This window comes from Tenrec ecaudatus, chromosome 1, assembly GCF_050624435.1.
Source record: "Tenrec ecaudatus isolate mTenEca1 chromosome 1, mTenEca1.hap1, whole genome shotgun sequence".
Classification (NCBI taxonomy): domain Eukaryota; kingdom Metazoa; phylum Chordata; class Mammalia; order Afrosoricida; family Tenrecidae; genus Tenrec; species Tenrec ecaudatus.
Genome location: NC_134530.1, coordinates 240177539 through 240191259, shown reverse-complemented (window position 1 = coordinate 240191259; position 13721 = coordinate 240177539).

Here is a 13721-nt window from a genome sequence, read left to right as displayed (position 1 = left end):
CCAAAGAATCTAGAGTCTTTGACACATCCTCCTTAGTGGGTCCAATCAGCATAATTTCATCAATATAATGGACTAGTATGATATATTGCAGAAGAGACAGGTGATCAAGTTCCCTTTAGACTAAATTATGGCACAGGACAGAAGAGTTGATGTATTACTGGGGGTGAATTTTGAAAATGTATTATTGCCTCTGCCAGCTAAAGACAAACTGCTTCTGGTACTCCTTCAAAATACTCTGGGTCTCCTGGAATTAGCGTCAGTTCAGTGCCAGTGTCCAGTAATCCCTGAAAAGTTTGATTGTTTCCATTCCCCCAAGAACAGTCGTTCTTATTGAGGTAGTTAGTTTATTGTGCCAACCTGGCTCATAAATACATGTGGGGTTAATTGAAGGGCAGAGAGATAAATGGTTTGGTAGGCTTTGCCTTTTGAGTTCTTGAGTCTCTTGCTTTGTGATGGTTGGACCAGGGTGAAGCTGTCTTAGCCAGTTCCCTGCTTCAGCTGGCAAGGCTCATTTCCTGCAAGACATCCCCAAGGGGAAGCCACATGAATCTACATGAATCTACCCCAATGCAGCTCTGGGTGCTAGAGCACCTGTGTGGAGACCCCTGCCAGTTCTCAGAAGCTTACGCATTCACTGACTTGGCATTCCTCCTGCAGTCAGCATCATAGTGTGTGTTTTGTGAGATGGAGGAGGACTTTGGAAATTGGTGTTGGACATGTGGGATAATGGGTTAATATTGGACTTGTGGGCTTGGGCAGCACTGGGTTGGGATGTTTTCCTGATGTGCACTTAATCTTTATACATAAGTATATAAAACTCTCTCTTATACATGAGTTTCTGTGGATTTGTTTCTCTGAAGTTCCCAGAGTAACACACTTATGAAAGACTGCAGGTCCCTTTGGGGAAGGCTAGAAGGAAGACTAACAGTATAAACTTTGCTGTCCATTACAATAACCACGTCCAGCCTGTCTCTGTTGAATCAGTGCTGTTAAACCTAATCAGTCTGGAGAACCAATTTCAAAGCCCACATTTATGATCCTTGGCTGTATGCTGTCTCTGGAAATGGTTGAACATCAACCAATTATTCTTGGTACAGTAGCTCTATAACTTCCATCTTCTTTTGATGCTTCCTGGATTATTCAATATACTTCCGATAGAATTTTTCAATATCACAACTCAATGCTTGAATTATTTTTCAGGTCTTCAGTTTTGTCTTTCTTCATTTGAGATATGCTACCGGTGCTTTTCCATTTTGGTTTGCTAACTCCAGGTCTTTGCCAATTCCTTTTTCACACTTTACTTTGTCTTTTTCCATTACCTTTGACTTATTGTCCAGGTCATTTGCTTCATCATTTCTTCCAGTCACTTTTACTTCTGTATGTTCAAGAGATTCAGAGTATCTTCTGACATTTGATTTTGCCTTTCTTTGCTATTGGTTAAATAACTGTTTTCTTTCTTCTTGCATGATGATCTTTAAAAAGACATTTCTATGGCTAATTAGGTTGGGTTTTACATGATCATATCATTTTTACATTATACAATTAAAAAATTAACAACCTCATCAATAACTTGTCCTGCACCCATACCATTTTCCCATATCCCTTTGTCAAATATTATATTCCCTGTCATCAAGTTTAACATAAGTTGACTCTCTTCTCTACTATTTCCCACCACCCCTTTACCCCTTCTACCCTGAGTAACCATAAACATCTGTCTCTTTTTCTGTGATAAACTTTATATTAATTTTAAACAGTAGTCTTATACAATAAATGTCATGTTTGACTAACTTCACTCAGCATAATGTTCTCCAAAGCCTTTCATATCATGGAGTGTTTTTTAGTTTCCCGTTACTCTTTAATGATACTTGGTATTCTGTTTTTTGTGTAACAACATTTATTTATCCCTTGTTCCACTAATGCTCATTGTGGTTGTTTCCGTTGTCTTACTATTCTGTTACTATTGTCTAACTATTGTGAATAGCGTTGCGATGAACATGGATGTCCATATACCTCCTTGTACTTCGTTCCTTGTTCCTTTAGGTTATGTACCAAGTAGAGGGGTCACTGGGTCATACAGCATTTCTATTCCTATACAGATGGATCACTGGATGATGTAGTATTTCTCTTCCTAGTTGTTTAAGGACATAGTATACTGATTTCCACCATGGTTTTACAGTCTTACAGTTGTTTCATGCATTCTCAAGCATGTTATTTTCTTTAAAACAAATTTTTATTTAATTTTTAATCCCAGTATGTGGTGTTATCTCATTATTGTTTTGATTTTACTTTCATGTCATGAACGGTGTATGACGTTAAGTATTTTTTCATGTGTACTGACTGTCTGGATGTCTTCTTGGGTAGCTCTCTGCTCATGTTCTTTTTAAGTTGTACTATTCAGCCTTTTCTTGTTAAGGCATGCAGTGGAGTAATTTATTTACTTAAAAAGGAGATAGTGAAATTAATTTAATAGGAATGTTTCATATAAATAAGTTTTGACAAGTTTTACATCTTAAGGGTTCATATGAAACATCACATTATACACAAAGACTAGAGGCAAAAGATATCAGGCAAAGGAGCTTGCAGATATTTATTTTGCCAAAGTTTTACACCTTTTCCAAATCTTCCTAATCTGGCTCTTCTACACAAGTCCCTGTAACTCCCACCAAATGATTAGGTGGGACTTTGGAAATAGGACGTGTGTCACACTAGAAGAGGGGACTGGTCAGTTTTCAATACCATTCTTCCTAGCTATAAGAGTGAGCCGTCTTTGAAACAGCAGCAGAAAGTGAGAAAGTCCGGGATCATTTGAAAAAGCTTTGTGAATTGCCACTTGCCAAGACCAATACTCTACATATTGTGGAACACAGATTCATGGGGCTTTCTTCTCGTTGTCCCAAGACATTGGGAATGTGAATCAAAGTGCCAGACTAGCTGACTTCCTGACCCGCAGAGGGAGAAGCCAAAGGATCACATGACTGAGAGGCTGATGATCAGAGAAAGACTTGGCTGCTGACGGAAGGAAGGTGTGGCTGTAGAATACTGACTGTGTCCTTACTGTTACTGATCCTGAATTGTGGTAACCTATAACGTCACCAATAAGCTGCTTTCATTGTGTGTATGATCTGTGAGTTCTATACGGTCATCACAGTGAATTATGGAACCTGGCATAGAAGTAGAGAGGCATGGGAGGACTGATTGGTGGACCATAGGGGCATGTCTGACCCCAGCCTTGTGGCAATAGGGAAGCCAGAGGAGGTCAGATATCGTTTCCTATGCTGTTTACTCCAAGGTGTGGCTGTTTTCTAGAGCGTTTATAGATTAGTCCCTTGTCTGATATAACCTCATACATGATGGTCTTGCTATGGCCTGGCAATGCCCTAGTCGCTGCTTGTAAGTGGTAAATGTGTCCCATCAGTTCTTGAGCTGGAATCTAAATTCAGGTGAGATATACTCATGGTTATATTCTGTCTCTTATGAACTTGTTTTAAATTTCTTCAGTTTCAAATTGAACTTGCATATGGACCACTGATTGTTCCACAATCATCACTTGGCCATTTTTTATAGCTGGTGATCTTACTCATCATCATTTCTTCCCACACATATAGCTGATTTTATCCCCCACGTTTATCATCTGGAAAAGTCCACATGTATAGTTACCATTTGTGTTATTGGAGAATACATATTCATGATGGTACTTTTGTGTTAGCAAAATTCCACCATTCAATCTTATACTTTATTTACATCACCAAGACCATAATTTTCCTTTTCATTAGAGACTCCATGGAGAACTTTTAAATAGTTCATCAAATACCTAGGTACAGATATTCATGGTTGCTCTTTTCAAGTGCTGTGGGTTGACTTTGACTCAGAGTATCTATATATGGCAAAGTAGGACTGTCCCACTGGACTTTTCAGAGTATAATCTTTATGGGAAGGACCCCTTTGGGTTCAATGGTTAAGTTCTTAAATTCTTGTCTGTTAGTTCAAACCTACCAGCTGCTCTGCAGGAAAAGGTGTAACACTCTGCTTATGCTAAGACTCTAGCCTCTGAAATCCTATGGGTTAGTTGTACTCTGCCTTTTTTGGGGGGGAGGGGTACCCTGAATTATAGTTCTACTTTGCTATTGTCCAAGGTGAGGAGAAAGGTTCTTTTATTTCTGTACATCGGTGATGAACAATTTCTACCTGATTTAAAATTATATTATGTAAATGTTATTTTGGCTCTAAAGCTACATTTTGTTGGTTGCACACTATTTGAAAGAAGAGCATGGCCACATTGTTAAATACCTGGCCCAATATTTCACTCTTCACCGGGAAAAAGTTCTAGCTATCAGAATATGATGGGATAAGAAGAAAATCAAAAAGGGATGAAAATATAGTGGAAAATACTTATCTGTCAATTAGGGGATATGAGACCATCTGGATTTAATAAAACTATTCTTTTGTTTTCTAAACCAGACCAGGTTATTAGGTATATTACAGTCAAAAGCTTCTACTGTGGTCTCATACATATGCAGGTTCTAGACCATCCTCTTCAATATTTTTCAATATTTTAATTATGAAATTTTCGTTCTTAAATCCCTGAGCATGTTTCTGATTCCCCCTTGAATCATATTTGATTATTTGTAATGAATATTGTTCTTTTGGCTCTGATTTTCTACAAAGGGCGGGTTGAACTTTGGCATCCACCAAGCTCTGGGATGTCTCTTTTTGCTTGTGAGATGTTGTGCATTCTATTCTTCCTGCCTGGAATAAGTATTCTTATGTTCCAGACCATGACCTTCACACACACAGAACAGCAGATATCTCTTCCAAGGTGCTTCTTTGTAGATCCAAACCACCAACCTCTGAGCTAATGGTTGAGTGCTTAACTCTTTGTGCCATCCACAAATCTTCCTTTGTCACCCATCTCATCTATTTATTAGATATTAAACATAGGACTTGAAGCTGAAACTCGAACCAGGTCAAACTATGGAGTCAATTTATAGTTAAAATTGGAATGAAATCTTGATTAAGGTATCTTTAGAGTTGAGCTTCTTTTGAAAAATGCCTGTTCCCTGCCCCACCCCTGTCCTTTAAAACCCAGTGAGAACTTCTGTACAGAAACCAAGCCTATATTTTTCAAAACCACTGAAGCAGAAAAAAACTAGAACATCAGACTATTTTCTGAAATAAACTTGAACCAAATTGATGTTTTATTTGATCCAAGGCTTTGGTGAAGATAAAGTGTGTGGTCATGTAACAGAAAAGTTAAATAGCCCACCCAGAGCTTAAGTCTGTGGCCTTTCCCTCATTGGGACCATATTTCAAAACTAAGACAATTGAGATGGCGCTCCACAAACCACTACCATATACACAAGTAGAGAGCTGAGTGATCACTTCTCTGGGAAGGAAAGTTTAAATTTAAAAATATTCAGTCATTTACACAAGGTCATGTACATCATCAAAGAAGAGTTGAGATGTTTCAAAACACTGTTTTCCTTTGGGTTTTGCATAAAAAGGAACAGGCAAGCGCAAAGCTATAACTTAATTCATATACATCCATTAACAATAGGAGGACTTCAAGTTATTGACATTGATATTTACCAGTCTAAGAGACTCAGGAAAAGAGCAAGTTATTCTCTTTTCAAGTGAGAGAGAAAAGATGTTACGAAATGTTCTGGTGTGTCTTAATGTAAAAAACCAAACCAACCAACCAAAACAACAAACAAAACATTTGTCAAGTTGATTCTGATCTGTATCCACCCCGTGTGTGTCAGAATAAATTGACACTCTAAAAGCTTTTATATAGGTTGTTTGGGGATGGGCATAGGTAGTAGAACATCAAACATTCTTCTGAGGTACCTCTGGATGCAGTGAAACTTTTTGTCAACAACAGAGCTCTGAACTGTTTAGACCATACAAGTCGTCAATTAAGGAACCCTGCAGTAGGATAAGCATTGAAGTGCTAAAGTCAAAAGTTCAAAGCCACCAACTGCCTTGAAAAAATTTTTTTTAATCTTCATCAATTCCGTTCCCTGAGACACACATCAGCAATGATAAAGTCACAAAATCTGCCATATGTGGGCAGTCTACTGTGGAAGCACTTAAATTTCTATCTAAGATAATATCAATGGGCAAATTTGGGGGGTAATGGGAAAAGAGGAAATGAAGCTCGCTTAAAAAATTTACTACTGGCCCCAAACTCCCATGCCTAGTAGCTCATTTCTACAAGGTTTTGTTTATGTCTAAGAAAATTTCATAACTTTGTCACTTATATGGTCCACCACGCCTTTGAATATCTGTATAAGCCTATATAAATTATTGTATGTACTACCGTTCTCCCTCACACACCCATTCAGTCTCTTAATGCATATACTTATAGATCACTGGTATTTTATCATTGTGAACATGACATTAACTACTGTTATCTTTAATGATTCTATTCCTCCCATTTTCTTCCCCTGCCTCAATAATTTTTGGCTGATCTACTTCATGGTATATAGTTCTCCCAATTGTCCAGTGTTTACATGTTTCTACTCTCTAGCTCTCGGCATGGTAGGTAGCATCATGATAAACAGAAACAAACTGAAATTGTCAAAGATTACATCTTTCTTGAATTCACAATCAATTCTCATGAAAGCGGCAGTTAAAAAAGCAAACAACACATAATGGGTAAATCTGCTACACAAGACCTCTTCAAAGTGTTAAAAAGCAAATATGTTACTTCAAGACCTAAAGTGCCTGACCCAGGCCATGGTATTCTATATCACCTCCTATGTATGTGAAAGCTGGACATTGAATAAGAAAACGGAAGAAGAATGGACACGTTTCAATAACGGTGGTGGCTAATGATTTTAGAGTACCATGCACTGCCAAAAGCAAAATAAATCAATCTTTGAAGAAATACAGTCAGAATATTCCTAGAGCCAAGGATGGCAAGACTTCGCTCATGTGCATTGGACATGTTAACAGGAGGGATCGCTCCCTGGAGAAAGACATCACAGTTGGTAAAGTCAGGGGTGGCACAAAGGAAGAAGATACTCCAGGAGATGCTTTGCACAGTGGGTGTAACAACAGGCTCAAACATCATAACAATTGAGAGGATGAGGCATGCCTGAGCAGTGCTTCAGTCTTCTGTTCACAGCGTCGTTATGAACTGGATCAAGATCAAACTGACAGCATCTAACTAACCCTCTAGCTTGTAATTTACTCTCCATTTCTGACCACCCCTGGAATCTTAAAAGAATGCTTATTTTAAAATAAAAGCCATTTGTTGCCTTTTTTACAACAGTGACCACATACAATTTCTGTCCTTTTGTGTTTGACTAATTTCAATGAGCATAATATCTTCCAGAACCATCCCGGCCATGAGATGTTTCAGAGATTTCTTTTTTTCTTTAACTTTGCAGAGTATTCCTGTGTGTGTGTACGTGTATGTGTACGTGTATGTGTATATGTGTGTGTGCCAATTTATTAATCCATTCTTCCCCTAATGGACACATAGATTTTTTATATCATTTTGCAATGGTGAATTTTATTGTGATAAACACAGTGTACATCTATCTATTTGTTTGGAAGCTCCTATTTTTCTAGGGTATGTACCAAGTAGAGAGCTTGCTGGGTCTTATGGTGTTTCTATTTCTAACTGCTTAAGGCAGCACTCACTGTGCCATGCGTCATAGCTATGGCATCATTTTGCAGTCCCTCTAGCTGTGTGAGTGTGTGAGTGTTTCTCTCCCCATCATTTATTATTTCTATCACTGTGAGTTTTTCTATTCATGCTGGGGTGAGATGCTACCTCATTGTCATTTTAATTTGCATTTTTCAAATGACTAATTATCCTAAGAACTTCACATTTCATAATTTTAGACGTTACTCCCTTGTTAGATATGCCATTGTCAAATATTTTTGCCAATCTGTAGATATTTTATGATGTTTGACAAAAATATATGGTACACAGGTTTAGAGAAGGACTTGGTAAAACCCTTTATCATCATACTTGGTCAAGGAGAAGGGCACGAAAAAAGAGGAAGGTCTCGATGAGAGGATGACAGGGCTTCATGCAGTGGCTGAAACAATGGACTCAAGCACGGGAGCAACTGAGAGGCAGGTGCAGGGCTGGGCAGTGTGTCATTCTGTCGTGCACAGGGTGGTTATCGGTCAGAACCCAGCAGATGTCACCTGCTAACATACCTTGAAATACTTTATATCATTTGATAACTACTGCTTCCATAGACTTTGATTATGCACTCAAGCAAAATGAAATCTTTGACAATGTCAATATTTTCTCCATTTATTGTGGTATTGGCCCAATAATGAGATTGCTTTCATTTTTTTATGTTTAGGTGCAATCTAATCTATAGTGTTTTGTTTCCCTAAGAAGATGCTTTAGCCCACTCTACTTTCATCGTCCAGGTATTAATGAGTCATCCTTCAATTAAATTGCACATTTTTCTTTAAATAGTTCAGATCTTAAACACCCTATTTGATGGAATTCATTTCCACTGCATTTGGAATAATGCTGAAAGTTAATTTCTGAAGTGTACTATTTGAGATTTTTAACTTGGATGTCAGTTTGAGGTACTCAATAATTAAAACATTAGGAATGTTTGCTTTCTTAGTGTATTTGTTTATCATATAGAATTTCAGATATGGTATAGTACTAGAAAATGTGAAAAAAAATCCTGAAATTGTTTAGGGACAAACCTGGGGTAGGGTGTGAGGTCTTTCTAAAACCTCGCTGCTTTACACTTTTTTTCAGATCAGTTATTAGCGATCAGAACCATTCACTCACTGCCCTGCGCCAGAAAGCTAAGCATGGGGCCTGCAAGTCATATCTGGAAAATGGTCAGGCTACAAGTCATATGAAATATAAATATCATTGGAAAAGCCACTACTCAAGCTTATATAAGCTATTTGATATTTTACTTTTTAAATCATTTTATTAGGGGCTCATACAACTCCAGCACATTCATACATATGTTGCCATCATCATTCTCAAAACACCTGCTTTCTACTTGAGCCCTTGGTATCAGCTCCTCATTTTTCCTCTCTCTCCCCACTACCCCTCCCCCTGAACCCTTGATAATTTATAAATAATTATTATTTTATCATATCTTACATCATCCAATGTCTTCCTCACCCAGTTCTCCACTGTCTGTCCTCCAGGGAGGAGGTTACATGTAGACCTTGTCATCTGTTTCCCCGTTTCTCCCTCACCCTCCCTCCACCTTCCTGATATCGCCACTCTCACCACTGTTCCTCAGGGGCTCATCTGTCCTGGATTCCCCGTATTTCCAGTTACTATCCGTGCCAGTGTACATCTCCTGGTCCAGCCGGTTATGTAAGGTAGAATTGGTATCATGATAGTGGGGGGCGGGAGAGGCATTCAAGAACCAGAGGAAAAATGGATATTTCATCGTTGTTACATGACACTCTGACTGGTTCTTCACCTCCCCACAGCCCTTCTGCAAGGGGATGTCCAATTTCCCCCAGATGGGCCCTGGGTCCCCACTCTGCACTCCCCCTCATTCACAATGCTATGATTTTTTTTTTCCTTTTTGGTCTTTGATGCCTGGCATCTGATCCCTTAGATGCCTTGTCATCTCACAGGCTGGTGTGCATTTTCCATGTGGGCTTTGTTGTTTTAAAGTTAGATGGCCCCTTGTTTATCTTCCAGCCTATGGAACCCCAGATTCTATATATTTTGACAACCTGGCACCATCAGTTGTCTTCACAAAACTTGCCCATGCACCCGCTTTGTCTTCAGCGTTCGTGTCGGGGTAGTCTGGTGTGCTTCTTCCATTTGGGCTTTATTGTTTCTTAGCTAGATGGCCATCTGATTGTCTTCAAGTCTTTAAGGTCCCTGATGCTATATGGGTGCTATTTGATATATTCTATATATATAGTTTCTGTTTCATTCTAAAACCCAGGTGAAAAATAATCAGTTAAGATGAGGGATGGGTAGAAACAGAGAATTCAAAAGAAGAGGTTGATAAAAAGCAATAGTAAGCTCAAGCGCTGTGGTCTTGCTTTGGGATTGTAGAAATAACTTCCCTGAAATGGTCATTCAATTATTATTCTGAATTCTGTATGTTTGTGACTTCAGGGGGAAAGAGTTCTAGAGATTAATATGTATTGTGTAGAAACATGCTTTCTGGTCTTAAGTATAGCTATGGCAGCAAGAAATAGTTTTCAACTTAAAAAAATGACACATACTATATACCTTTTCTAACCTTTAGTTACCATCTTCTTTCATCACTTTCTAAAAATCTATCATCAAGTATACCTTTATTTGTTTTACTCATTATTTAATGGAAGTTTTTCTGAAACTCACCATTCTATAGAATTCATTGCAACTGAATTTGGAATAACTCTGGAAATTAATTTCTGATGTGTACTATTTGAAATTTTTAACTTATATGTAAGCTGGGAAATTTTGTATTCTTAGTATATTATTTTATTTTTCTTTTATTTCTAATGAGGTGGCCTATTAGAAAATTTGTATTCTTGTCTATTACTTGTTGACTTCTAATGGGATCACCTATGGTCAACAGACCTAAGACTTCAGCTATGTTAATTATATTATATACTGGCCCCTATATCAGTTCACGTAAAAGCATAAACATTTTAATTAATGTGCAAATAATTTGATAAATTATTATTAGAGAATAGTAAATTACACTTGTATAATGACACGGGTACCACAATAATTAACAGAATAGTAAATTACACTGTAATTCAGTTATATACATGGTCAAAGTTACTATTACTCACATGCATGCATATAAATATATATATAATCTCGAACACTCTCAATGCCATTGAGTCAGTGTCTATTCACAGTGGCTCTATAGACTAGGGTAGCATTGCCTCTGTGAATTTCCAAGACAAACTTTGTATGGGTGTAGAAAGCCCCACCTTCGTCGGGTGGAGACATTCATCATTTTGAACTGCAGACCTTGTGGATTGCACCCCAATGTGTAGCCTCAATACCACCAGGGTTACCTGTATGTAGAGACACAGAAACACAGAGACTACACCCATATTCATATAATTTGATCATGACAGAGCAGAGAGTAAATTCCAATTCTACATCACCTTCCCATGCCTCACTGCTCTAAAAACACCCAGCCACATTTCCGCAGTGTCATTAGTGAGAGTGCATGCCAAAGGATAGCAGATATAATATGTTTCTTAAAATATATGTGCAGAAGATTTTTATAAAACTAGCTTTGTTTTAAAATATATTTGATGACTTTACTATGGAACTATTTTGGTATTACTTTGAATTTGCTAATTACTTCATTAATGTGGTTAATTTTCCCTAAATTATCCTTTCTATGCACACACTTTTATTGTTGTTGAGAATTCTTAAGAGTGAGGGCAGCTCGTTCGTTTTCTGCTGTAATTTCATATAGATTTGATACTGTCACTCGGCTGCAAGCCCACGTAATCATCAAATGCTTTACGACACATGAAACTAAAGTCGAATTTTAATATTATGTCTGACCTTACTTACCACACTTAACCTTTCTTTCCCCTTATTGCCTATCATCTGTAAATTATTCTTCATAATTATAACACTATAGTACTATCTCATCAGTATGTAGAAATTTCAAATTCTTCAGGAAATAGAATATAATAAACTTTAGCATTAACTACACCCTAAACAGGGTGCTGAGATTTTTCATGATTCCCAAAGGTTGGCAAAAAATAAGCAATCAAAACACTGCTAAAAACTGTAGCATTTAGCTCAGAAGCAAAAAAGCCCACATGGAAGAAGCACATCAGACAGTGTGATCACGAGGTGCCAAAGGAACCAGGTATAAGGCATCATGCAAAAAATATATAGATATATATAATGTGTATATATATATATATATATGTATGTGTGTGTATATATTGAAATAAGGGGGAAGTTCAGAGTGGAGACCCAAGGCCCAAGTGTCAGCCACTGGAGATCCCCTCATAGAGGGGTTTAGGAGAGGAGATGGGTCAGTCAGGGTGCGATGTAGTACCGATGAAGAACACAGCTTTCCCCCAGATCCTGTATGCTTCTTCCCCCCAACTACCATGATCTGAATTCTACCTTGCAGGGCTGGATAGGGCAGAGGTTGTACACTGGTGCATATGGGGGCTGGAGGCACAGGGAATCCAGGGTGGATGATACCTTCAGGACCAAGGGTGTGAGGGGCGATGCTGGGAGAGTGTAGGGTGAGTGGGTTGGAAAGGGGGAACTGATTACAAGGATCCACATGTGACCTCCTCCCTGGGAGATGGATGGCAGAGAAGGGGGGGAGGGGAGACTCCGGATAGGGCAAGATATGACAAAATAACAATCTGTGGATTATCAAGGGCTCATGAGGGAGTGGGGAGCAGGGAGGGAGGGGAAAAAATAAAAAGAGGACCTGATGCAAAGGGCTTAAGTAGAGAGCAAATGCTTTGAGAATGATTGGGGCAGGGAACGTGCAGATGTGCTTTATACAATTGATGTATGTATATGTATGGATTGCGATAAGAGTTGTATGAACCCCTAATAAAATGTTTAAAATAAAAAAACTGTAGCATCACTGCTATCAGCCACCCCAGGATATTATTTAACCAGAGATGGTGTCAATCCCTAAAAGCCAGATCTGGTTTCAGATTCTTGTATTTCAGTGGAGTACTTAAGCTCGCTATTAAAATGTACTATGCTAGCTACTTATTTTTAAGGAATCGTCTGAGGACCAGCAGGAGTGTCCAGGAGCTTGTTTTGTTAGGTGTCCTTGAGTCAGTTTTGATTTTTGGCAACCGTATGCACAAAGGAGTGAAATACTGCCCGGTCCTGCGCCATCTTCACAATTGTCCCTGTGCTTGAGGCCAAGGTTGCACTCCCTGTATCAGTCCCTCTCAGTGTAGGCTTCTCTTGCCTTTTCGCCCCTCTATTTCACCACGCATGATGCCTTTCTACAAGGACTGGTCTTTCCAGACATTATGTCCAAGGTACACGAGGCAAAGTCTCCCCATCCTTACCTCTAAGGAGCACTCTGGCCATATTTCTTCCAAAGCAGGTTTGTTTGTCCTTTGAGAAGCCCATGGTACTTTCCATCTTCTTAGCCGGCACCACAATTCAAATGCATCGATTCTTTTTCAGTCTTCCCTAATCCATGTCCAACTTTCATATGCACATGGCAACCTCAATCTTTTTTCCATTTATCATGATGCTACTTATTGGTCTAGTTGTGAGGATTTTGGTGTTCTTTATATTGAGTCGCAATTCATGCAACAGGTTTCCATCCTTGATCTTCCTCAGCAAGTGCCTTGAGTGCTTCCCGCAGCCCTGCAACACACAAACCACGACACCATGGCAGATGGACAGCCGAGTAGAAGACATTGTCAGAAAGGCAGAATCCCAGGCCCTGTCCTACTCCTACTGCCTGATCACCTTGATTAAACAAGATTCACAGGAGTCCACGTGCCCTTAAAAATTAAAAAAAAAACCCTCTGTCTCAAATATCTGTTCCATTCTGAAGCATGCCTGGGAAATATATCCATCAGGCTGAGTGATGTCTTCCTGGGATTGGAGGCTGTTAGCTTGGACATCAGTTGAAGATAATACCCAAGATCCATATTGTGTCTTTGTTAAATTTTGATATTTAACAAACTATCTAACAAACTTCTTCAAAATCCTCGGCCCTCTTTGCGTGAATTAGAAACGGATAGCCCTCATTCTCTTTGCCAGCAGAAGAGAACACTTG